The 25243-nt window shown below is 39.8% G+C and overlaps 1 pseudogene; it reads left to right on the top strand.

The window, feature by feature from the left end:
- Positions 1 to 354: 354 nt before the first annotated feature.
- On the top strand, positions 355 to 6849 carry LOC115662732 (fimbrin-5-like; annotated as a pseudogene).
- The last annotated feature ends 18394 nt before the right edge of the window (positions 6850 to 25243 follow it).

Raw genomic sequence — 25243 nt, 5'->3', positions numbered from 1 at the left:
TTTTTTAACCACCAAAAATTCCACACTGGTACTCCTATGATAATTTTACCCAGAACTAACTTTTTTACCACAAAAAACCCCAAACTGGTACACTTGTGACAAATTTACCCTCCGTTTGTTTTCATTAAATTTTATTATCGAATTGCTAAATTTGATAATACATAGTAGTTGACGTGTGTACCAGTTTGGGGTTTTACCCCTCTATTTGTCACAAGTTTATCAATTTGTGATTTTTCGTAATATTAATCCAATTTAATGGACATTAACAGAGAGTAAATTTGTCACAAATGTACAAGTTTTGGGTTTTTGACCTCCCAATTGTGCATTCATGCATAGAAGATTTACCCTTCATTGATGCCTAAAGTTTTGTGATGCAGTAAGCTCATCAATGTAGCTGTCCCTGGTACCATAGACGAGAGAGCTATTAACACCAAAATTGTCCTCAATCCATGGGAGAGGAATGAGAACCATACTCTTTGTCTCAATTCTGCAAAGGCCATTGGCTGCACAGTTGTAAATATTGGTACACAGGATCTGGTTGAAGCAAGAGTAAGTTAAACCTAGAGCAGATTCTAATTTTGTTCTTAGCATAGATTTGTTTCACTTTTGAAATCTTATTGTTCTTTTCTGTCTTGATTTTCCAGCCCCATCTGGTTCTTGGTTTGATTTCTCAAATTATAAAGGTAATTAACTGGATGTTATTTGTTTATTTATTGTAAGGTGAATTTATGTATTATCTATAGTCCAAGTAATCAATTCTAAAGTTGGTCATTTTCTCGGTGCCTATATCAGATCCAATTGTTGGCTGATCTCAACCTGAAGAAAACTCCTCAACTTGTGGAATTGGTGGATGACAGCCAGGTGATTGAAGTTTAAGGTTCCTTTTGAATATATCGAGCAAGGAAGCTTTGTACTGAAATTATTATTTTGTTGTTGCATTCATATTGTTGCAGGATGTAGAGGAGCTACTGGGTTTACCACCTGAGAAAGTTTTATTGAAATGGATGAATTTTCATCTAAAGAAAGCTGGGTATGATAAGCAGGTTACAAACTTTTCCTCCGATGTGAAGGTAAGCAAGAGTTTACTAGTATTTTTTATGCGTAGAATAGAAACTGCTAAACCTAAGATTGGAGCATCATCACAGATGTTATTATTTCATCAGCTTAAATTCGCAAATGATCTTGGATTTCCGCATCTTTACTAGAAAATGCTACAGTAAAGGTATCCTGAGTTGCTAGTGTTCTTTCCAGAGCTTTTTTCTTCTGCTCATGTTAGCGCAACTGGTAAGTAGACTGTAGACCTGGAAACAAGAAAAGATCACTGTCAGAAATGAGCCATGGTGTATTGTCTGGTTCTCATAAAGCATGTTTTAAAGTTATTTTTGTTTATGTTCTTGTCTGACTCTTTAAACCCATAAATTTTCAGGATGGTGAGGCTTATGCTTACCTGCTCAATGCTCTTGCTCCAGAACATGCTAGCCGCTCCACTTTGGATGCAAAGGATCCCAAGGAAAGAGCAAACATGGTACTTGAGCAAGCAGAGAAATTGGAGTGCAAAAGATATCTCACGCCTACTGATATTGTGGAGGGTTCACCAAATCTTAATCTTGCATTTGTGGCACAAATATTCCAACACAGGTGCCTTATTTATCAGTTTCTTGTATACATTTTGCTCTTCTTCAATTATTTAGAAACAGTGAGATTGCTTAAACCTATGGTGATGGAGTGGGAATTGGTGGGGATGACAAGGTTTTGATAATTGATTGGATCGGGTCTTAAGTAGTGTATAGGGAATAACATAATATGGTGATTGTGGTTTACCTGAGGCCTTATGATCAGTGAAAACTGTGCTTTTTTGCTACTCCATAGTTAACACAACTAAATGTGTACTTATCTTTCTGCATTTTTTGGTGCTGGATCTTCTATTCCATTTCTCCATGATTACACTGTGTAACGTGTGCTTTCTTTACTTCCCTGTAGTCGACACAACTAGATGTTTACATTTCCCTATTTGCGTTCACCTGTGCTGGATCTTCTATTCTAATTTCTCCAAGATTCCACTGTGTCGCTTGCTGAGCCTTGTAGTGGTTGAGTTACTTTGGTTCTCCAGCGAGTGTTAAAAATATCAACTTTGAATTTTATTTTCCTATCAAAAGATAATCAAACTTGGATTTCCTGGCTCTGCCATGTGTTAATCTTATGAGTCAAATTGCAGTAAAGCCTCACTGTTTGAAATCATATCAAATCTATCCTAAGACTAGACTCCATCCAAAAATTGTCTTTCATTTACCTTTTTGCCCTCTTCTGCCTTAAGTATTTATAGCATTGCAATTAAGACTATATTATTTTAGAGGATCCTATTTTTATTATACCAAAATTTTTTAGAAATATTTAGATTATGGTTGATATCAAGCCTGATAAATATTCTTCTGGAATTATTCATATTTCAAATCATTCTTCCTAAGATATCCTCCCTTGAATGATAAAACTAGATATTTCTTCTTTCTCTAGGGGCAAAATCGAAATTTGGGAAGGAATCTAATGAAATATTATCTCTCACAAGTGGTGCTTATAGACCTGGGATAGATGTGAAACAAATTTGAAAGGTTGGGCATTTTTCATATAGGATTAAAAGGTTAAGGATAAAACTGAAAATCCTTAAAAGATTGGGATTTATTTTGTCATTTGGCCAATTTTATATGAAAAGGTGAGAATGTGGAAGTTCAAAATTGATATTAAGACCATATTCCACCTTTTGAGAAAGTAATACACGACAAAATCAATCTTTAACTTCGCAGGAATGGCTTGTCAACTGATACCAAGAAGATTTCCTTTGCTGAGATGATGACTGATGACACGCAAACTTATCGTGAAGAGAGAAGCTTCCGCTTGTGGATTAATAGTCTTGGTACTGCCACATACGTCAATAATGTTTTTGAGGATCTTAGGAATGGGTGAGATTTCATATTTTCTTCTCTATGATATTTACTTGTGGAACCTTAAGTAATGTCTAAAATTTCATTCAGATGGGTTCTCTTAGCTGCCCGACAAGATTTCGCCAGGATCAGTTAATTGGAAGCATGCCACCAAGCCTCCTATAAAGATGCCCTTTAGAAAAGTTGAGAACTGCAACCAAGTTATCAAGATTGGAAAGCAGTTGAATTTCTCCCTAGTGAATGTAGCTGGAAATGATATCGTGCAAGGAAATAAGAAGCTCATACTAGGTTATTTCCAACTTTTGATTTTCTTTTTCTTATTAACTGAATTATCTTTCAACGAAACCATTTTGTATGTTTCAGGCTAGTTTTGGTCTTTAGGTTGTAGTTCACATGATGTTCTGCTGGTTGGTGTTTGTAAAATAACTATTAGAAGTACACAGATTGGTCGTTGGTGGAGCGGAGAGAAATATATATGGGTCATGCATTGTTTTCATGAATTCTTTTTGCCACAAAACTTGAGGTGAAGCTAAGGAAGATTCTTAGCGAAATATGGATTAGGGAGCATCTTTCAGTATTTCTTCATTTTTCTCTTTGTAAATATTCTTCCCTCACTACCTCAACATATCGCATACTGATAAAATCTCGTGGGTGAAGACTCGTAGTATTTCTTCATCCTTTTTGCACGTCTTTGGGAGTTAAAATCATATTCTTCCTTTTCTAATTGGCCCTAGCTGAACTGGCTTCTTCAGTCATTTTGCTCTTCCTCTGGTGGAAAAAAGACTTTCTCGAAAATGTCTTGTCTCCTGTTTGCTTTACAGTTCCTGTTATCCAATTTGCAATTTTTGTCTTCATTTTTTGGGTAAAAGTACATCACAAGTGCCATAATTTGTGTACGGCGATCACTTTGGTGCCGTAACTTTTTTTCGGATCACTTTGGTGCCAAGTCGGAGCAAAAGAGATCACTTTAGTGCCAATTTGGCCGGAAATCCGACGTGGCATTTTTTATTAATTTTTTACGCTAACGTGGCTCGCCGGTGGCTGAGTCAGCGTGTACAGTCAGCATTTTTAATTTTAAATAATTTTTTGAGCGTGTACAGTTAGCATTTTTAATTTTAAATATTTTTTTTTCATTTTTTTTTCTTCTTTCCTTTTTCTTTTCTCCCCTCGCCGGCCGGCCACCGGCGAAGCCCGAGAAGGGCTGGGCAAGGGCAGCCTTTCCCATGGCCGGCGAGGGGCGGCCGACCCTCGCCGGCTACGGGCGAGGCGGCCTCGCCGGCCCAGCGACGGCCGCCCTCGCCGACGCGGGGCGACCGGGCGAGGAAGCCCTCGCCGGGCGGGCGAGGGTCGCCCACGCTCGACTCAAGCAAGGGCGACCCTCGCCCGCCCGGGCGGCGTCCCTCGCCGGCGCCGCCGCGGGTCGCCCTCGCCAGATCCGACGAGGGCGACCCTCGCCCGCGTTGGGCGAGGGAAGCCCTCGCCGGGCGGGCGAGGGTCGCCCTCGCTGAGTCGGGCGTGGCGACCCTCGCCTAACGCCGGCGAGGGCTTCCTCGCCCGACGCCGGCGAGGGTCGCCCTCGCCGGATCTGCGGCGAGGGCGACCCTCGCCGGCGTCGGGCAAGGGCCGCCCTCGCCTGGGCTGGCCTCGCCTGTCGCTGGCGAGGTCGGCCGCCCCTCGCCGACCATGGGCAAGGCCGCCCTCGCCCAGCCCTTCCCGGGCTTCGCCAGTGGCCGGCCGGCCACCGGCGACCGGCAGGCGAGGGGAGAAAAGAAAAATGAAAGAAGAAAAAAAAAAGGAAAAAAAATATTTAAAATTAAAAATGCTGACTGTACACGCTGAAAAAATTTATTTAAAAAAAAATGCTGACTGTACACGCTGACTCAGCCTCCGGCGAGCCACGTCGGCGTCAAAAATTAATAAAAAATGCCACGTCGGATTTCCGGCCAAATTGGCACTAAAGTGATCTCTTTTACTCCGACTTAGCACCAAAGTGATCCGAAAAAAAAGTTATGGCACCAAAGTGATCGCCGTACACAAGTTATGGCACTTGTAGTGTACTTTTGCCTCATTTTTTGTGTTGAATCTAGATCCTCCCGTTATATTGCAGAAGCAGCTGTATTCCTTCATCAGAATCATTAAGTTTTAAGGAGTGCTCTCATCTTTTCTCCGAAATGGAAGTGTTTCATGACCTATAAGCTAGGATGCATTGCTAACTCCTTGTTCTTGGCATCTGCAGCATTCTTATGACAATTGATGAGGTTTACTATGCTCCAGCTTCTGAAAAACCGTAGATTTCATGCGCAAGGTAAGGAAATAACTGACGCTGACATTTTGAATTGGGCAAACAGAAAAGTTAAGAAGGCAGGTAGATCATCCCAAATGGAGAGCTTTAAGGTAAAAAAACCAGACAACAGCTCGCATTAGAATCGAAATAATCATAATTCAAAGTTTGAAATTTACTATTCTCTTTTGTCCCTATTAGGACAAGAACCTTTCGACTGGGATTTTCTTTCTTGAGCTTCTTAGTTGTGTGGAGCCAAGGGTGGTCAACTGGAGTCTTGTCACGAAAGGGGAAACTGGTAGTTCATTCTCATTCCTCATTTAGATATGATATATTTACATTTACACATTGTATATTGCGAAATTGAATGTTGAAATTGCTATTTTCTTGGGAATAAAAATAACGGAATGGATTACATGAGTCACATTATTCTACTCCATCAACCACACTAGTGTATTTCCTGTGGACCATGGGTAATGATATTTCACGCTTTATCTGCAGATGAGGATAAGAAGTTAAATGCCACATATATAATCAGTGTTGCTAGAAAGCTCGGGTGTTCCATCTTCTTGTTACCTGAGGACATTATAGACGTACTTCCACTTTGATAAACTTTAGATATGCAGTTCACATTACTTGTCCAGGAAAAAAGTTGTTCACTTTCAGTACTAGTTATGGTTCAGTATTAATTTTTCTGCTTCTTCAGAAATGTCTCTTCTGACTGCTGTCATATGGTTCTTTATTTTTTTGTGCCTGAAAATGATTTGTTGAGCATATGATATGACACTACCCTGAAGTTTGTCTCCCCTTTTCTTTTAGTTCTTCATTAGGTTGGTTTGTAAGTCTCTGGTGGCAACTGGGTCATAAATGCCTCGTTTATTTCTTGACAGTCTGCTTAGAACTCTCAGAAGTTTGACAGTACGCGATGATAACACCTAAAATGCTTGTTTACAACTTGTATTAGTTAAGCTTTGATTAAACAGACAGGGCTTCTTTGTTTTTCGCTTCGTCATTTGGACAAAGTGGCTGATCTCACTTTGCCAGAAAACTGAAAATTGTCTGCTTATCTTGCTAAGTTTCCCCCCACATTATATAATATACAGCTGCTTTGGACTTGCCAAGTCGAAAACACTATCGGTTAGCATTTCTTGATGTTATTTTCAATTTGCCATGAGGACAGGTAAACCAGAAGATGATCCTCACTTTAACAGCGAGCATCATGTATTGGAGCCTGCAGCAACAGGCAGGTGAATCCGAGATGGGTGAATCCCCTGATCTAGATGCATCTCCAGTGAATTCTGCAAACGGCGAGAATGACAAAGTTCTGGCCAGTGAGATCTCCGACTTGTCCGTCAATGACGCTGCTTCAGATGTCACGCATTCCCCACAACTTGGAAAGGATGAATCTTCTCAAGAGTTTGAAAATACAGAACCATCACCTAATAACAAAAATGGGGTTACTATTGAGGGATCCCCTTCAACTGAAAATTAAAAGGCCTCTTCTCATGTGGAAGGGGGAGGACGCGAAACAGAATGATGATAGCTGTGACTATTATTCTCTTCTTCTTCTTCTTCTTCTTGGTTTTTCTTTTTAAAGAGAAACAATTTACAGATGAGTTCTAATTTACACAATAGGAAATGCTCGAATGTTGATGTTTTTTTAATGATTTTTAATATTTCTTTTCTTTTTTTTATTTCTTCCTCTGCCAGCCAAGGCGATGGCCGGTGCCTGTGGCCGGCGACCGGCCGAGGAAGAAGAAAATGAAAAAGAAAGAAAAGGAAAGAAAATAAAAGAATAACAACTAAGGCTGTGTTCGTTTGTAGAAAAATATTTTTCCAAAAAATATTTTCCGCGTTTTTCGGTGTTCGGGGGCGGAAAATGTTTTCCGTGGGAAAACATTTTCCTTCCCCACCCCTAAATCCTTCATTGTTTTGAGGAAAATAATTTCCTCTTTTCACAAAGAGGAAATCATTTTCCCCCAAATTGAAGGTAAAATTGCCCATGGGAGGGAAAATATTTTCCGTGGGAGAGGAAGTTGATCGCCGGTCACCACCGTTGGCCGCCGGTCGCTGGCCGCCCTCCGCTGCCGCCGCCGCCGCCGGTGAAAAATATTTTCCGAAACTTTTTCATATTGGTCGCCGAACACCGGAAAATTATGTTCCGGGAAAACATTTTCCAGGAAAATGACTTCCGGGAAAATATTTTTCAAAAGGAGAATATTTTCCACCAAACAAACGGAGCCTAAATAACAATTAGTATTTAAAAAAAATAAAAAAAAATAAAAGTAAAATGTGTTTGGTGAAAGAAAGTGAGGTGAAAGAAGATATGGAAAATGTTTTCCGAGCCTTGCTCGAGACTGGCGAGGTGAGGCTAGGCTCGGCCTCGCCGGCCTTGGGTGAATGAGGCCAAGCCTTGCCTATGGCCGGTGACAGGCCGAGGAAGAAGAAAACGAAAGGAAAGAAAAGAATGAAAGAATAAAAAATAAATAAAAATTAGTTTTAAAAAAATAAAAGAAAAAATAAAAGTAAAATGTGTTTGGTGAAGAAAGTGAGGTGAAAATAGATATGGAAAGCGGAAAACATTTTTCTCACTTTTGAAGGTGTGGAAAATGTTTTTCTTGACTAGTTTATTTTCCGTGAACCAAACGCCGAAAAATCTGGAAAACGTTTTCCTGGAAGTTGTTTTCCGGGGAATGAACGGAGCCTAAATTGGCAAATCGTCAAAAGGTCTATGATTAAATTGGTACAATTGAAAAGTTTAGGACTGAATTGATAAAATTGAAAGGTCTAAAATTGCATTGCCCACCGTACAAAAGGTTTAAGATATTTTTCATAATTTTTTCAGGGGTAATTTCTTCCTTAAGAAATTTAAGAATTTTTATATCGTACACTATTGCCAATGGTTTTATCATTTCCATTTTCAGTTCATCTCCCAATACATTTAAATGCTACAGTATTCAAATATATTTTTAAGATTTAGAAATCATTAAATAAGATCTTTTTAGATTTGAACAGTTTTTTTAAACAAATGCGCTCAATTTTACGCGTGCGGGAACATATGTATATACACACACATAGGTATGTCATATTCATACCCACCAAAGTGATTTCATTACCCTCTTCCAAAACCATCCACTCGACAATGGCAAGGCATTATGGAAGCTTCATCTCTGTGTTGGCTTTTAAGAATAACTCGTTCAAATTCAAAATATTTTGAATTAGTCAATTCTTATCTTAATTAGTTATTACTATAGTTATTACTATATCTCATGTAGTTATTACTCTAACGGACTAATTCAAAATTCAAAATATTTTGAATTAGTCCATTCTTATCTCATGTAATTATTATAACAGTTAGTAGACAAACTCTATAAATACAAACGCTAGCTTCAAACTTTCCGGTGATTACTTTCTATTGTGGAAAACCCAATTATTTCCATTTCCAGTTATTTGTCTGCCCCACTCCAACCATCACCCCCACAGGCTCTAATACTGCTGCATTAAACCCTGCATATGATGAATGGATTCGAAAAGACTAATTTGTTCTTAGTTGGATAATATATTCTCTTTCACCTGATGTCCTATCCTATGTGGTTGGATTATCTATTGCTGTCGATGTCTGGAAGTCTCTACAAACTGCCTTTGGATCTCTATCACATACAAGCATTCTTCAGTTTCATATGCAACTCCAAAATACGTTCGAAGGTGACAAGTCTGTCTCAACTTATCTTCGCGAAATTAAGTACATTTCAGATTTTTCTTACATTATAGCTGCCTTGGCTACAAAACTTGATCCAATAACTTTTCCTAAACTCCATTGATTGCTCCTCAGTCATGAGTTTCGAATGAAATCTGCCACGATGCCTGTAAAGGCAAATGTTACCACTAACATCCCTCCATCATCCACCCCTACTACTAAACCGCAACCGATTTCCAATTTCCAACTTTCTACCACCCAAAATCCTCAAAACCGTTGGCAAGGTATTTGGCGCAATTATGAAAACCCAAGCAATTGATCTAAAAACAGGAAAGACCGATGCCAAATTTGTCAGAAATTTAACCTATGGCTGCAAGATGTTATTTTAGGAATTCGCAGTCAAAAAACAGTGCACCTCAACCTACTGCTAATATAGCTGGGATTCTTCCTACCCCATTGTAGCAAGACTTGTTTTCAGATACTGTAGCTACTCACCATGTGACGCCTGACAACACCAATCTTCAGAGCTCTACACCAGATAACGGTAACGAATCTCTTCATGTAGGTAATGGAGCAGGTTTAGATATTGTTAATGTTGGTTCTTCCACCCTCAAAACCCCCATTAACAAATCTTTTCATTTCTCAAATATTCTTCATCCCTACCAATACATGTAATATGCTTTCTGTACATAATTTTACATGTGATAACAACTACTTCTTTTAGTTTCATCCATTTCATTTTGTTGTGAAGGATCTGCAAACCATAACACCACTACTCCAAGGTTTGCTTAAGGATGGACTATATTGGTTGCCGGGTCTTTATACCATATCTCCATCCGCCAACACCATCTCACTTGATACTTCCTCCACTGCCGCTACCTGGCATGCTTGAATGGGTCATCCCCAACAAAGGAAAGTTCGCTCTTTGATTCGTTCAAACAATTTGCCATGTTCTACATTTGATTTCAATAAATGTGCTTCCTGTTTGTTAGGAAAATCTCATAAAACACTCCTACCCCTCACTCATAGCATTAGTAAAGCACCTCTCGATTTAATTTTTACTGATGTATGGGGACCTGCTCTAATTAATTCTGTTTCCGGTTATAAGTATTTTGTTCTATTTGTTGATGAGTTTTCCAAATATACATGGTACTATCCTATTCAAAATCGGTCTATGGTCCCGTCCATTTTCAAAAAATTCAAGATCATGGCTGAGAAACAATTTGAAAAATCCATCAAAACCGTACAATCTGATTGGGGTGGGAAATACAGAGCCCTGAATAAAAAATTTTCGAACAATGGAATTCTCTATCGTGTAGCATGTCCATACACTCACGAGCATAATGGAGCAGCTGAGCCAAAAATTCGCCATATTGTTGATACAGGCCTTATGTCACGCCCCGAACCCCATCGAGCTCGCGACATCCTTCTTTGATCGAATTAGTGCGACGTCCCAAGAACGTCGCTGACCCAAATGAACCCATCAGAGTTTAATCGCGGCGGAAACAACAAACACCCAGACAATGATTTACCAGGGGTACTAGGGAGAATAAATTGCCAAACCACCAAATCACGTATTATACCTCGGCCCAAGTACAATATCCATTTACAATTTAAACTTATGCCACAATCGCCATTTACAAACCACAAAGCAAAATATGCACATTGAACAACTAAACTGCAAACCACCGATATCACAAAAAGATTAGTAGCCTGAATAAGCACTACACCAAAAATGGGACATTTCCAAAGTCTTCCTCAGCTCCAAACTAATCCCTACGCCCTCTAGATGGCGTCCACTTTGACTCACTCTCTTCGGAATCCTCATCCGAATCCTCATCAGGCACATGCTTATCCGACGACTCTGATTCGACCTCAATCTCGATCGGGTTATCCTACAACATCATGATCAGAGTGCATAACAGCCCCAAAACGCTGCGACGGCGGCGGAAGATTCATGACTTGGGCGGGTGCTCTGAAATGGTTTGGTTGAAACAACCATGAGACACTTCTCTATAAGTTCACAACCTAAACCTTACATAGGCTATCACGTATTCCAGACAAGTCCAGACACCGAATCAAGCAACACACAAACAACGTCCACACAATCGTACTCACCTGATTCTCAATACACGCAACCTGCACGTTAGACTTACAATAGCACTATTCCACTCACATGCATGTTCTAATGACATTTCATGCATTTGTTTCCGTTTCATCACATCTTTTTCCACAACTCTCGCCAGTGACCCGCGTTACAGTATACGCCTCAGGTCCACTGCGACCAACTCATCACAATACTCCACGGCACGCGTTACAATACACGCCTCAGGCCATGTCTCTTGCCCGCGTTACAGTACACGCCTCAGGCTCAACATCCATTCTCCTAGTGCACAACCCGCGTTGAAGTACACGCCTCAGGTTGGCAGTCTTCCGGTAATACCGGGCATCGTCCCGCGTAGTTGTACCGCCTCAGGACGGAAATGTTCCCACGATCGCACATGCCACACCACACACAATTTCTCGTTGATTCACACACTTAACACTCGCTTGCCAAACAAGTTGGCCAATCACACGTGGCCCGTGCACGCATCAATTCACACACAATTCTATGCTCAATAAGCATCCAATATGGCCATTTGACAATTAATTCAATTTGACCCGAGCATGCACATAACAAAGCACATTTCAATCCATCAAATCACGGTTCAATAAACACACAAGGCCACTCATGGGCCCACAAACACAGCCACGTTCATAGGCATAAATTCGACATTTCCAAGCATATTAAACACCACAATCCAGCCATACTACCACACACCAAACCGACACCATTTGTCCTTAAATCGAGCCCTAAGCTCGCAAATTCCATCCCACAACGTCCGACACTCTATTCAGTCTCACTCCAGCCTCGAAACATCCTCATTTCATCCTCAAATCAACTCATATAACACACATTCAAGCATAAATTCTGGTCACGAGGCAGCAACTAATCAACCTCGACACCCCCACCATTCCGCTCATAAAAATGAACATCCAAAGAATCGGGGTAAAATTGGGCAGTTTACACAGTGACCGAAATCCCATCAAAATAAATAGTAAACGAACTTCAAAAATTCTAAATTTTGGATATATCATAAAAAGACATCTTGATAAACATTTCTTATGAAGAACACGAAATCCGGTTCAATCTGCAACCATGCCTTTTTGTCCCTCGAAGTCAGGCCAAAATCAGTTCGCTCTAACAGACCGTTTTGTCCTCAAAATACATTTCTTTCAATACCCAAATCACCTTGAAAAGCCTTGAAATTTTTATATGTCATAGAAAAGAAAGTCTCCAACAACTTTTGTGAATAAAGTTTATTGAAAATAGCTCTGGAAAATTTTATAAAAATTCGGTAAGACAAGAAGGTCGGGATGAACAGTGTTCCGGGCAGTTTCCACACGGTCTGAAAATGGGTTTTCGTGCTACCCAAATGACCTCCAAAAATTCCAAATTTAAAATATGTTATACTTCAAGATGTTAGGAGCAACTTTCATGAAGGAAAATTCCTCAAATTCGGCCCACAAAATTTTCTACAAAAATAGCAAACCGGACGGGTACAGTAACCGCGAATCCGAGAATCACACCAACCTCAAGGATTCAAACCCGAATTGATTTCTACCGAATTTCAACCGCCAAAACTCATTCCCAGATGTCTAATCCAACATGCAACAGCCACTAACAGCCATGATCAGCCACCAACAACCACGATCAACACCCTAATCAACCCCTAAACTACCCTAAACCGCGTCTAAACGAGTCCGATAATACCCGATGTCCTAGGCAAGGGTTAGATTGCGACTTACCGGACTCTAGACTAACTCGGCTAGAGTGGAACGGGGCGGCGATCGGCGCGGCGGCGCGGCTCGGCGGTGGCGACGGCAAGCGGCGGTGGCGAGCGGTGGCGATCCGGTCGGGCGGTGACCGGCGTGCGGCGGCTCGGCGAGGGGAAGGGGCTGGTTCGGTGGTTGAGGGAGAGAGAGGTGCCGTGAGATGAGAGAGGGACGAAATGAGGAGAGAGAGAGAGTGGGTCTTAGTCTTAAATGGTCAAAATTTGACCAATTCCGGCAAATTACCATCTTGCCCCTCTCTAATCTTTTTAATCAATGGCCGAGATTCGATCTTATCCTGAAATCAACGGTCCGGATCGAATCTTTTCCAAAATATCCAAGGGCAATTTGGAAATTTCATAAAATTCCAAGGGCAAAAATGTCCAATCAAAAGGTTAGGGCAAAATGACCAAAATGCCCCTCCCTCATAAAACATGCCCTTTATAAATTCTTAGAGGTAAAATGGTCACTTTCCTCATTTCTCATCGAAATCGAATTTTTCTGAAGGAATCGGGACAATCCAAAATTACACGTTCCAACCGCAACGTCGTCCCAACGTCCCGTTGTGACTTTTTAATTTTCCGATGTCCAATTTGGGCTCAATTAAATAATTAAATTTTATTAAACGCAACTCGAGCGTTTCTCAAACTAACGGGTGGCTCGCTGGGGAAATTCGCATATTCGACCCGTGACTGATAATAAATCGAGTCACGTGCAAGTTCGTTCGGTTCATGACGATTTCGGTTGTCATTTAAATCGCGAGGATCTATCACTAGATCCGAGGGGCACGATCGTTTGGTATAAGTTCAGGGTCATTCGTCAATTCATTTTGTGGTCCAGCGGAATCACCCGCGATCCCCTACTATGACAGTGGCGAACTGACCCCTAGTTATCCTCATATCGGCTAACAGTGGCTCCAAATATTACCTCGGAGATTTTATGGTCGAAAATCAATTCACGATCGAATTTTCTCTTCGTCGTACGAATTTAAATCCCCCATTAGCCTTTCCCTAATGGTTAGTATCCCAGGGATGATCAGTTCCGGGCGAGAACTAACTACGAGTACATTCATAAAATCCAGTATTTCATAAATCCCAAATGGACCAATTTTCAGGATGTCACACCTTACATTATTGGCTCATGTATCTCTTCCTCTTAAGTGTTGGTCTTACGCTTTTGAAACCACAATTTACCTTATTAACAGATTATCTACACCACTCTTAAACAATATATCACATTTTCAAACACTTTTCCATCAACAACCGGATTACAAATTTTTAAAAATATTTGATTGTGTTGTTTTCCCTTTATTAAGGCCATACAATTTGCATAAGTTTTTACTCTTTTCTACTCAACGTGTGTTCTTAGGATATAGCCCATTGCATGTTGGTTACCATTGTTTAGATTACAACACTGGACGTATGTATGTTATTGAAAATACTTTTCCATTCACCACACTTGGTTCACACCATTATGAAATACCCTCACCATCTCATCCTTGGTTGATGATCTCCACGGCTGGTATGTCCTCCTAGGCGAACCATGATGTTAATGGTAATACCCTACCTTCTACCCACCCTCTAACACCTCTCCACCCACTTTTGAAGAACCATCACCGACATTATCAAATACTAATACTGCTTCAACGTCTAACACATTGGTTTCTAGTCTGTCTAATGTTGATATAGGTTCTAATGAGACTCTTTCATACGCCTCCCCACAGCAAGCTGTTATGATACCTTCACAACCGGTTTATTAAAAATCAAGAACCCATTTAATGCGGCTGCGTCAAAACCCAAAGCCCAACACTAGATGTCCATTGCTAGATGTGAACTTGACTGAAATAAGTTCTAAAGAAGAGCCACAATGCTTCATTGAAGCTAATAAAGATGAAAAATAGATGGACGCGATGCTCTAAGAATTTAATGCTTTGTTGCATAAAGGAACTTGGGTTTTGGTTGCACTGAATCCCAAAGCAAATGTCGTGGGCTCTAAATGGATTTATCGAGTCAAGACACGTGCAGATGGTTCGATAGACCGGTACAAAGCCCGCCTAGTGGCCAAGGGCTACAATCAACAGGAGGATATTGACTATCCCGTTGTTAAAGTAACCACCGTCCATACAATTATTTCATTAGCTGTGACAAAGAACTAGAAACTCCGGCAATTGGATGTTAGCAATGCATTTTTAAATGGTAACTTGACTGAAAAAGTTTACATGACTCAGCTCTAGGGCTTCATTGATAAAGAAAGGCCAAACCATATATGCAAGCTAAAAAAAATCCTTATACGGATCGAAACAAGCACCGCAGGCTTTGTTTCACTGGTTGAGTATCTTTTTAGAATCACTGAGATTTATTGGATCAAAAACTGATACTTCCCTCTTTATATTACATCGGCCCAATTTCTCCATTTACATGCTCATCTATGTTGATGACGTTGTTATTACAGGGTTTAACCCGACATTTATTCAAGATACTATCAACTGCTTAAATAAAGAGTTCTCCATACAGGACTTGGGAGAACTTAATTATTTCCTAGGAATTGAGGTGATCAAACATCCATCAAGGTTCCTCCTGTGACAGCAGAAGTATGTTGCAGATCTCCTCCACCGAACTAGAATAGATGGTGTTAAACCGATTCACACGCCCATGGCTACAAATACCAATTTAATCAATCAGGTAAGCCACTTGAATATGCTAGTTTGTACAGGAGTACCGTAGGAGCTCTTCAGTATGTCACCCTGACTCGGCCAGACATCTCTTATGTGGTAAACAAAGTCTGCCAATTCTTGAAAGAACTAACAGAACACCACTGAAGTGCGGTAAAACGAATCCTACACTACTTAAAGAAACCATTTCGCATGGATTGTTCATCAATTCCCAATCCACCATAGAACTCCACACATACGGTGATGCGGACTAGGCCGGTTGTCCCACTGATAGACGCTCAACAAGAGGTTATGCAATTTATATTGGTCAAAATCTAATGTCTTAGTCAGCCAAAAAGTAGCATACCATTGCACGTTCCTCAACCGAATCTGAGTATCAGGCATTGGCAAACGCCATAGCAGAAGTAGTATGGTTGCAATCATTGTTACAAAAATTGGGCATCTCTCAATCAAAACCCCCTATCCTTTGGTGCGACAACCTAGGGGCAACGTATCCTTATGGTGAATCCACTTTTTCATGCTAGAACAGAGCATATCAAGGTAGACTTTCACTTCATCCGCCATTTAGTGTCACAACGCAAACTTGAGGTTCGCTTCATATCCATACATAACCAAATAGCGGATATCTTCACCAAGCCTCTTACAAGGTGTTGCCATGATATGCTCAAGTCCAAGTTGAAGATCATCCGAAAGACCACATTCAACTTGCGGGGGCGTGTTAAGGATAACAATGCATGACTCGTTCAAATTCAAAATATTTTGAATTAGTCCATTCTTATTTCATGTAATTATTATAATAGTTAGTAGACAGACTCTATAAATACAAACGCTATCCTAGAGTTAAAGAATAAGCGAAATTCAAGCTCAAACCTAGACGTTAATTCTTACATTGGCATCGCATTTTGGCTCGTGATTTGCGGTGCTCAAGCGAGAATGACGACGGCGAAGCGCGACACAAGTGAAAGCGCCCATGCACGTTTAAGTTCTTATGAAGAATGGGTGGCATTATATTGAGAGAGTCGAGTGTAGGAAGCCATCGATTATGTCTATTTGTAAAAATGCATTTTCATTTACAAAAAGACTGAGATACATTTTCATTTACAAAAAGACTGACAATTTGTAGCATAGCCGACATGTTCACAGACCGACTGCTCTTCCACTTCCGATGCCCATGCGTACAAACCAGCCCATTCACACAGCCAGCCCTTTCTCCTCTCTTATGCATGCTCATACAAAGGGCACGACCAAGCAGCAACACAGGTGGAGGAGACGGCGTGAGGCAAGCAAGCCAATGTGGAGGAGGCATGCATCCAGAGTAGATTGGCAAGAATTTATGTAAGCATTATCCATTCTAATATTCACTTAAAGGTTATTATAACACTGCAGCATCTGCATGGCACAACATAGTTGCTACAGCTTCCATTCCATTTTTTAGGTGGGCATCAACCCCAAAGGAGATCCTCATCCGGCTTGGGTACATGGAAAATTTATTCCCTCTCTTCCTACTGACATCCAAAAGGAGACACAGAGAGAAGTTAAAACGGAGAGAACGAATTTGCTTGCAAAAAGAGACGCACGAACCTTCAAAAATGGACGACAAAAAAAAACCTTCAAAAATGGTCTCGCATCACGCTCTTCAACCATTTTCTTTAGTTTACTCTCTCACCCCCTCTCTCTCTCTGGTACGCTACGCACGAACATTCAAAAATGGGTCTCACAGATTCCTTTTCTTCTGTGATCCGGCCTTAGAGCTTCATGCTCGTCAACCATTTTCTTCAGTTTACGTACACAGCACAGTTGCTGCAGCTTCCATTCCATTTTTTAGGGTGTCTATCAACCCCAAAGGAGACACTCGTCCAACTTGGGTAAATGGCAAATTTATTCTCTCTTCCTACGGACATCCAAAAGGAGATGTAGAGACATAGAGAGAAGTTCAAACGAAGAGAATGAACTTGCTTGCAAAAAGAGATGCATGAACCTTCAAAAATGGAAGACAAAACAAAAAACCCTTAAAAAGTGGTCTCGCATCACACTCTTCAACCATTTTCTTCAGTTGCTCTCTCTCCCCCTCTCTCTGGTAGGCTACGCATGAACATTCAAAAATTGGCAAAAGGACACTATAAGTGCCATAACTTGTGTACGGAGATCACTTTGGTGCCATAACTTTTTTTCGGATCACTTTTGTGCCAAGTCGGAGGAAAAACGATCACTTAAGTGTCATAAGTTTTTTTTGGATCACTTCAGTGTTAAAATTTTTGAAAAACGATCACTTAAGTGCTAAAATTTTTTAAAATGCCACGTCGGATTTCCGGCGAAAAATTGTGTACGGCACCGGAGTTGGCACTTAAGTGATCGTTTTTAAAAAATTTTAGCACTAAAGTGATCCAAAAAAAACTTATGGCACCAAAGTGAGCGCCGTACACAAGCTATGGCACTTGTAGTGTTCTTTTGCCTTCAAAAATTAGTCTTCCAGATTCCTTTTCTTCTATGATCCGGCCCTAGAGCTTCATGCTCTTCAACCATTTTCTTCAATTTGCTCTCCCGCCCTCCTTTCTCTGGTAGGCTATACACGAACACTCAAAAATGAGTACCGCAGATTCCTTTTCTTCTATGATACAGCCCTAGAGCTTCACTCTCCTCAACTATTTTTTTCAGTTTGCTCTCTCTCCCCTTCTCTCTCTCTCCAGTAGGCTACGCACTAACCTTCTAAAATGGGTCTCGCGGATTCTTTGGAACATTTTGCTTGAGATATGAGAGCTATTAGAGGAACTATATTGCTAAGCGTTTGATGTGGCTACAATTTATGAACCTCAAGAGTGAAACCTTTCATTGGTCATACACCCTTTTTTTCCATAGCTTGAAATCTCTTTATGCTCAACTTAAAGCTTACAGTTGTTACCAGGACCAATTTGTTCACTCAATTTTTTCTAGTCTTTTTTAAGACTATTACCTCTTTCGGGATTTGGCATTTATATGTTGAAATTTGTGGATACAAATACTTATAAACATAGAAACTGGCGAAATGTTAATTACGACGAATTAATTATCAACTACTCTCTATACCAAATTCTCCCTCTTCTCCCTCATCAATGTTTGCAATGTGGCGAAGGAGGATCAAGCACGAAATCCATAATTGACAGCATTTTGCATGCCTTCACCATGCTTTAACCCGATTCGTGAATCGGCCGGCTCCCTCCCTCGCGCCACTCCACTCAACTCGCTTTCTCCTCTCCCCCCACTCTTCTTCTACTACTAGAAGAACCTATCATCAATGCATCACTTTCCTTTTACAATCTAACCAACCACTTGTTTTCTCACCTCCACATACTACTCATGTACGTCCGACCCCAACCCTAATGCCGCCGAGGATGACGGGAGGGAGGACCATGGCAATGGCGAGCAATCCAGTAAACTTCCCGAGGACCTGGTCGTCCTTACATGCGACATGTGCCAGGTCCACCTATTGGGGACCACATATAGGACTGAGGTCAGTGTTGTGAAAGTGCAAGCTCTAAATCATAATTTGTGAGGTATAATCTATGTAAGTTTAATGTTTGTGCCGTGATTTTGATTGTAAAAATCCCGTCAACTGGTAAAAGACAATATCAGAAAGCTAAAACCACAGGTGTTTTCTATTCATGCTAATCGCTTACATTTGCAATTCTTTTTTAATGCTTCTGAACAAACTCGAGTTTAAGAATCGTTGGAGTGCAGGCCGTATTTTTAGAGTTATGCAATGTTCAAGAGAGGTTACTTAGAGTACTCGAAAGCGAATTTTATTATGAACAAAAAAGCGACAAAGTGTGGTGCCGTTGTTATACTGGGAGATCTCCCTTATGAGATATTGTCTTCTTTTTTTTCCTTTCTTCTTAAGGTGTTCTTTTCCCAACTTAGTTCATGTTCTTTAAAATCCTATTGCTTCTCTCTTCCACATGACTACCATAGGCTACCATGCAAATTGTATGGAGAAATATGCCATTCTTGGAAAAGATAGAGTTCCGTATTATTTCACGTGTATATGAAATGGTAAGATTCATTGCGTTAAATCTTATTAATATTTGCATCATGTTAGTAATATTTCGATTTTTCTCCAATAGCAGAAACCTTAACATGTTATTGGAGATAACTTAAAGGCAATTCCAATTTGAGCTAACAATACAACCTTGAGGCGGTGATTAGGTGGTTTGAGAACTATGAAAAACATTTGTTGAGTATAACAAGTTCAACTTTAAACATTGACCGAAATAGTTTGTAGAAAACAAATGCTCTTGCTGCTGTTTGATAAGTCGTGATGATAAATATCAGGCAATGCAAAAAGAGATGCAGAGAGACGCAGAAATGACCAACACTAAACATCGGTCTCACAGGATTCCTTTGGAGCATTTTCAATGATTTGAGACGCAAAGAGAACCAACCCTCAAAATCGGTCTCACGGGATTCATTTGAAGCATTTTCTATGATCCGACCCTAGAGCTTCACTATGCTCTTCAAATTGATTCTAGAAGCTATTTGGCTGGATCTCCTGCTCTAGTGTCTTTCTTCGTGTATGGATTTGTAAACTGATGTGTATGATGCAACACTCACCAATGGGGATGACTTCACGTTGGATGTCTCTGTTTTTTATAATTTGATGTTGCCTTCGTAACTGATAGGCAAGCAATTGTCTGCAAATGAAACACATCACTGCCCATAAGTATATGTTACTGCCATTAAGTTTAAATTCTAAGTACCTCTACCTTCTTAAACATTACATATCAATCTAAATGTGCTTGAGACATGAGAGCTATTAGATGAACTATGTTGCTGAGCTTTTGATCTGACTACAATTTATGAACCTCGAGAGTAAAACCTTTCATTGGTCTTATATACTTTTTTTTTTCCACAGCTTGAAATCTTATTATACTCAGCTTAAAACTTGCAGTTGTTACCGGATAGAATCAACTCGTTCACTCAATTTTTACTAGTATTTTTTAAGACTATTACCTCTTTCGGGATTTGGCGTTTATATGTTGGAATTTGTGGATACAAATACTTATAAACATGGAAACCAGCGAAATGCTAATTACAACGAATTAATTCTCAGCTACTCTCTATATCCAATTCTCCATCTTCTCCCTCATCAGTGTCTACAATGTGGCGAAGGATGATCGAGCAAGAAATCCATAATTGACAGACTTTTGCATGCCTTCACCATGCCTTAACTCGGTTCATGAATCGGTCGGCTCGCTCCTTCACGCCACTCTACTCAACTCGTTCTCTCCTCTCCCCCTCTCTTCTTCTACTACTAGAAGATCCTATCACCAATGCATCACTTTCTTTTTACAATCTAACCAACCACTTGTTTTCTCACCGCCTCATACTACTCACTTATGCCCAACCCCAACCCTAATGTCGCCGAGCATGACGGGAGGGAGGACCGTGGCAATAGCAAGCGATCTAGTAAACTTCCTGAGGACCCGGTCGTCCTCACATGCGGCACATGCCAGGTCCACCTATTAGGGTCCGTATATAGGACTGAGGTGAGTATTGTGAAAGTTCGAACTCTAAATCCTCATTTGTGAGGTATAATCTATACACGTTTAATGTTTGTGCCGTGGTTTTAGTTAAAGAAATCCCGTCAACTGGTAAAAGACATGATCAGAAAGCTAAAATCACAGGTGTTTTCTATTCACACTAATCGCTTGCGTTTGCAATTCTTTTTTAATGCTTCCGAACGAACTCAAGTTTAAGAATCGTTGGACTACAGGTCGTATTTTTAAAGTTATGCAACGTTTGAGAGGGGTTACTTAGAGTTCCTGAAAGCGAATTTTATTGTGAACAAAGAAGCGACAAAGTGTGGTGTCGATGTTATACTGAGAGATCTCCCTTATGAGGTATTGCCTTCTTTTTTTCCTTCCTTCTTAAGGTGTTTTTTTTCCCAATTTAGTTCATGCTCTTTAATATCTTATTACTTCTCTCTTCCACATGACAACCACAGGTTACCATGCAAAATGTATAGAGAAATATGCTACTTTTGGAAAAGATAGAGTTTCGTATTATTTCACGTGTATATGAAATGATAAGATTCATTGCGTTAAATCTAATTATTATTTGCATCACGTTGGTAATATTTCGATTTTCCTACATTAGCAAAATCCTTAGCATGTTGTTGGAGATAACTTAAAGGAAATTCCAATTTGAGCTAACAATATGACCTATATGAGGTGATTAGGTGGTTTGAGAACTGTGGAAAATATTTGCTGAGTATAACAAGTTCCACTTCAAACATTGACTTAAATAGTTTGTAGAAAACAAGTGATCGTGTTGCTATTTGATAAATCGTGATGATAAAGATTAGGCAATGCAAACAGAGATGAAGAGAGACACAAAAATGACCAACCCTCAACATTGGTCTTGCAGGATTCCTTTGGAGCATTTTTGGTGAAATGAGACGCAAAAAGAACCAATCCTCAAAATCAATCCCGCAGTATTCATTTGGAGCATTTTCTGTGATCCGACCCTAGAGCTCTACTATGCTCTTCGAATTGATTCTAGAAGCTATTTGGCTGAATCTCTTGCTTTAGTGTCTTTCTTCGTGCATGATTTTTAAACTGGTGTTTAGGATACAAGACTCACCAATGGGGATGACTTCATGTTGGACATCTCTGTTTTTTGTAATTTGATGTTGCCTTCGTAACTGATAGGCAAGCAATTATCTGCAAATGAAACACATCACTACTCATAAGTACATGTTGCTGCAGTTAACTTTAAATTCTAAGTACTTCTACCTTCTTAAACATTACAGATCAATCTAAATGTGCGTGAGACATGAGAGCTATTAGAGGAACTATGTTGCTGAGCATTTGATTTGGCTATAATTTATGAACCTCAAGAGTGAAACCTTTCATTGGTCTTATACCCTTGTTTTCCATAGCTTGAAATATCTTTATACTCAGCTTAAAGCTTGCAGTTGTTACCGGATAGGATCAATTCGTGCACTCAATTTTTCCTAGTTTTTTTTAAGACTATTACCTCTTTTGAGAGTTGGCGTTTATATGTTGGAATTTGTAGATACAAATACTTATAAACATGAAAACTAACGAAATGCTAGTTACTACAAATTAATTCTTAGCTACTTTCTATAACCAATTCTCTCTCTTCTCTCTTATCAGTGTCCGCAATGTGGTGAAGGAGGATCGAGCAAGAAATCCATAAATTAATAGCCATTTGCATGCCTTCACCATGCCTCAACCCAGTTCATGAATCGGCATGCTTGCTCCCTCGCACCTCTCCACTCAGCTCGCTTTCTCCTCTCCCCCTCTCTTTTTTTACTACTAGAAGAACCTATCACCAATGCATCACTTTCTTTTTACAATCCAACCAACCACTTGTTTTCTCATTGCCGCATACTAATCATGTACACCCGACCCCAATCCTAATACCACCGAGGATGACGGGATGGAGGACCATGGAATTGGCAAGTAATCAAGTAAACTTCTCGAGGACGGGGCCTTCCTTACGTGCGGCATGTGCCACGTCTAGCTATTAGGGACCACAAATAGGACTGAGGTGAATGTTGTGAAAGTTCGAGCTCTAAATCATAATTTGTGAGGTATAATCTATGCATGTTTAATGTTTGTGCCGTGGTTTTGATTGTAGAAATCTCGTCAACTCGTAAAAGACATGATCAGAAAGCTAAAATAACATGTGTTTTTCTATTCATGCTAATAGCTTCCATTTGCATTTCCTTTTTAATGCTTCATAACGAACTCGAGTTTAAGAAACGTTGGAGTGCAAGCCATATTTTTAGAGTGATGCACGTTCGAGAGAGGTTACTTAACGTTCCTGAAAGCGAATTTTATGTTGCGAACAAAGAAGCGATAAAGTGTGGTGTCGATGTTATACTGGGAGATCTCCCTTATGAGGTATTGCCTTCTGTTTTCCCTTCCATTAAGGTGTTCTTTTCCCAATTTAGTTTGTGCTCTTTAAAATCCTATTACTTCTCTCTTCCACATGACTGCCACACAGGTTATCATGTAAAATATATGGAGAAATATGCCACTCTTGAAAAAGATAAAGTTAGGAATTATTTCACGTGTATGGAATACGAAGATTCATTGCGTTAAATCTTATTAGTATTTGCATCAAGTAGGTAATATTTCGATTTTTCTACATTAGCAAAATCTTCGGCATGTTATTAGAGATAACTTAAAGGAAATTTTAGTTTGGGCTAACAATACAACGTAGAAGAGGTGACTTGGTAGTTTGAGAACTATGAAAAATATTTGCGGAGTATAACAAGTTCAATTTCAAATATTGGTTGAAATAGTTTGTAGAAACAAGTGTCTATGCTGCTGTTTGATAAATCGTGATGATAAAGATCAGGTAACGCAAAAGGAGACGCAGAGAGATGTAGAAATGACCAACCCTCAAAATCGATCTCATGGGAGTTTTTTGGAGCATTTTCAGTGATATGAGACGCAAAGAGAACCAACCCTCAAAATTGATCTCGTAGGATTAAGTAAACTTAAGACATAAGGAGATCTCCCTCATGAGGTATTGCCCTCTTTTTTCCCTTCCTTCTTAAGGTGTTCTTTTCGCAGTTTAGTTCGTGCTCTTTAAAATCCTATTGCTTCTTTCTTCCACATAACTACCACAGGTGACCATGAAAAATATATGGAGAAATATGTCACTCTTGGAAAAGATAAAGTTAGGAATTATTTCATATGTGTATGGAATGCTAAGATTCATTGTGCTAAATACTATTAGTATTTGCATCACGTTGGTAATATTTTGATTTTTCTGCATTAGCATAATCATTGGCATGTTGTTAGAGGTAACTTATTGGCATTTCCTCTTAGAGGTAACAATACAACCTAGAGGGGTGAGTAGGTGGTTAGAGAACTATGAAAAATATTTGCGAAGTATAACAAGTTCAACTTCAAACATTGGCCGAAACAGTTTGTAAAAAATAAGTGCTCATACTACTAATAAATCGTGATAATAAAGATCAGGTAAAGCAAAAAGAGATGCGGATGTCTTCAAATTCACAATTATATTGGGTGAGTCGCTCATCCGGACTTCAACGGCTTAAATACACGCATGTCTTCAAATTCACTATTTGTTTGGAACTAAATCTTATCAAATTAAAATGATTCTCTTTAATGTTCAGCTAAAACGGGATTTTCGGTCACGTCGAAAATGGGATCACTAGGATCACCGGGTGAGTTGCTGGTCCGGACGTCTCTGTTTTTTGTAGTGCTTTCGTAACTGTAAACACATCACTACCTTCTTAGTCTCTTTAATGAGAACAAAGGCAAATAACTTAGATCACTTGATGTAAATGGTTTCTGCCAGCTCATGCTTGAGGTATGATTTATTTAGGAACTGACCGATGTAATTTTTTTACTTTAAGCTTGCTGGCGGTCTCTTCTAATTGGAATGGAAAAATCTACACATGAAGTTTTGTGACGATGCATCAGTTTTTATTGTTCGTTTCATTGACTTTATATCGTCCTTGTAAGTTGTAATCTGTATGCCAGCAGTAGCAATAAAACATATAAGATATTGAGACAATGAACATCCTGGAATGAAACCTATGGGGGCAGTCATGTCGGTCAGCTTTTCTTATCTTATATCTTCAGGTCATTGCAAGAGTTTCAAAGTGTGTTTGCAAAAGGAAAGGAGCCAGAAAGTCAATTTATTTCCGTTTTTCCTTTATAGAATATAGTTTTTTTTTTGTTGGACTTCATAAACTATAGTTTATTGAATTTGATCCAATTAATTTAAGGATTTTAAAATTATCT

Source organism: Syzygium oleosum, unplaced genomic scaffold (genome assembly GCF_021117445.2).
Source record: "Syzygium oleosum isolate NSW1041296 unplaced genomic scaffold, Sole_v2.1 Sole_v2.15, whole genome shotgun sequence".
Taxonomy (NCBI): Eukaryota; Viridiplantae; Streptophyta; class Magnoliopsida; order Myrtales; family Myrtaceae; genus Syzygium; species Syzygium oleosum.
This window is presented reverse-complemented; position numbering and strand designations above follow the sequence as displayed.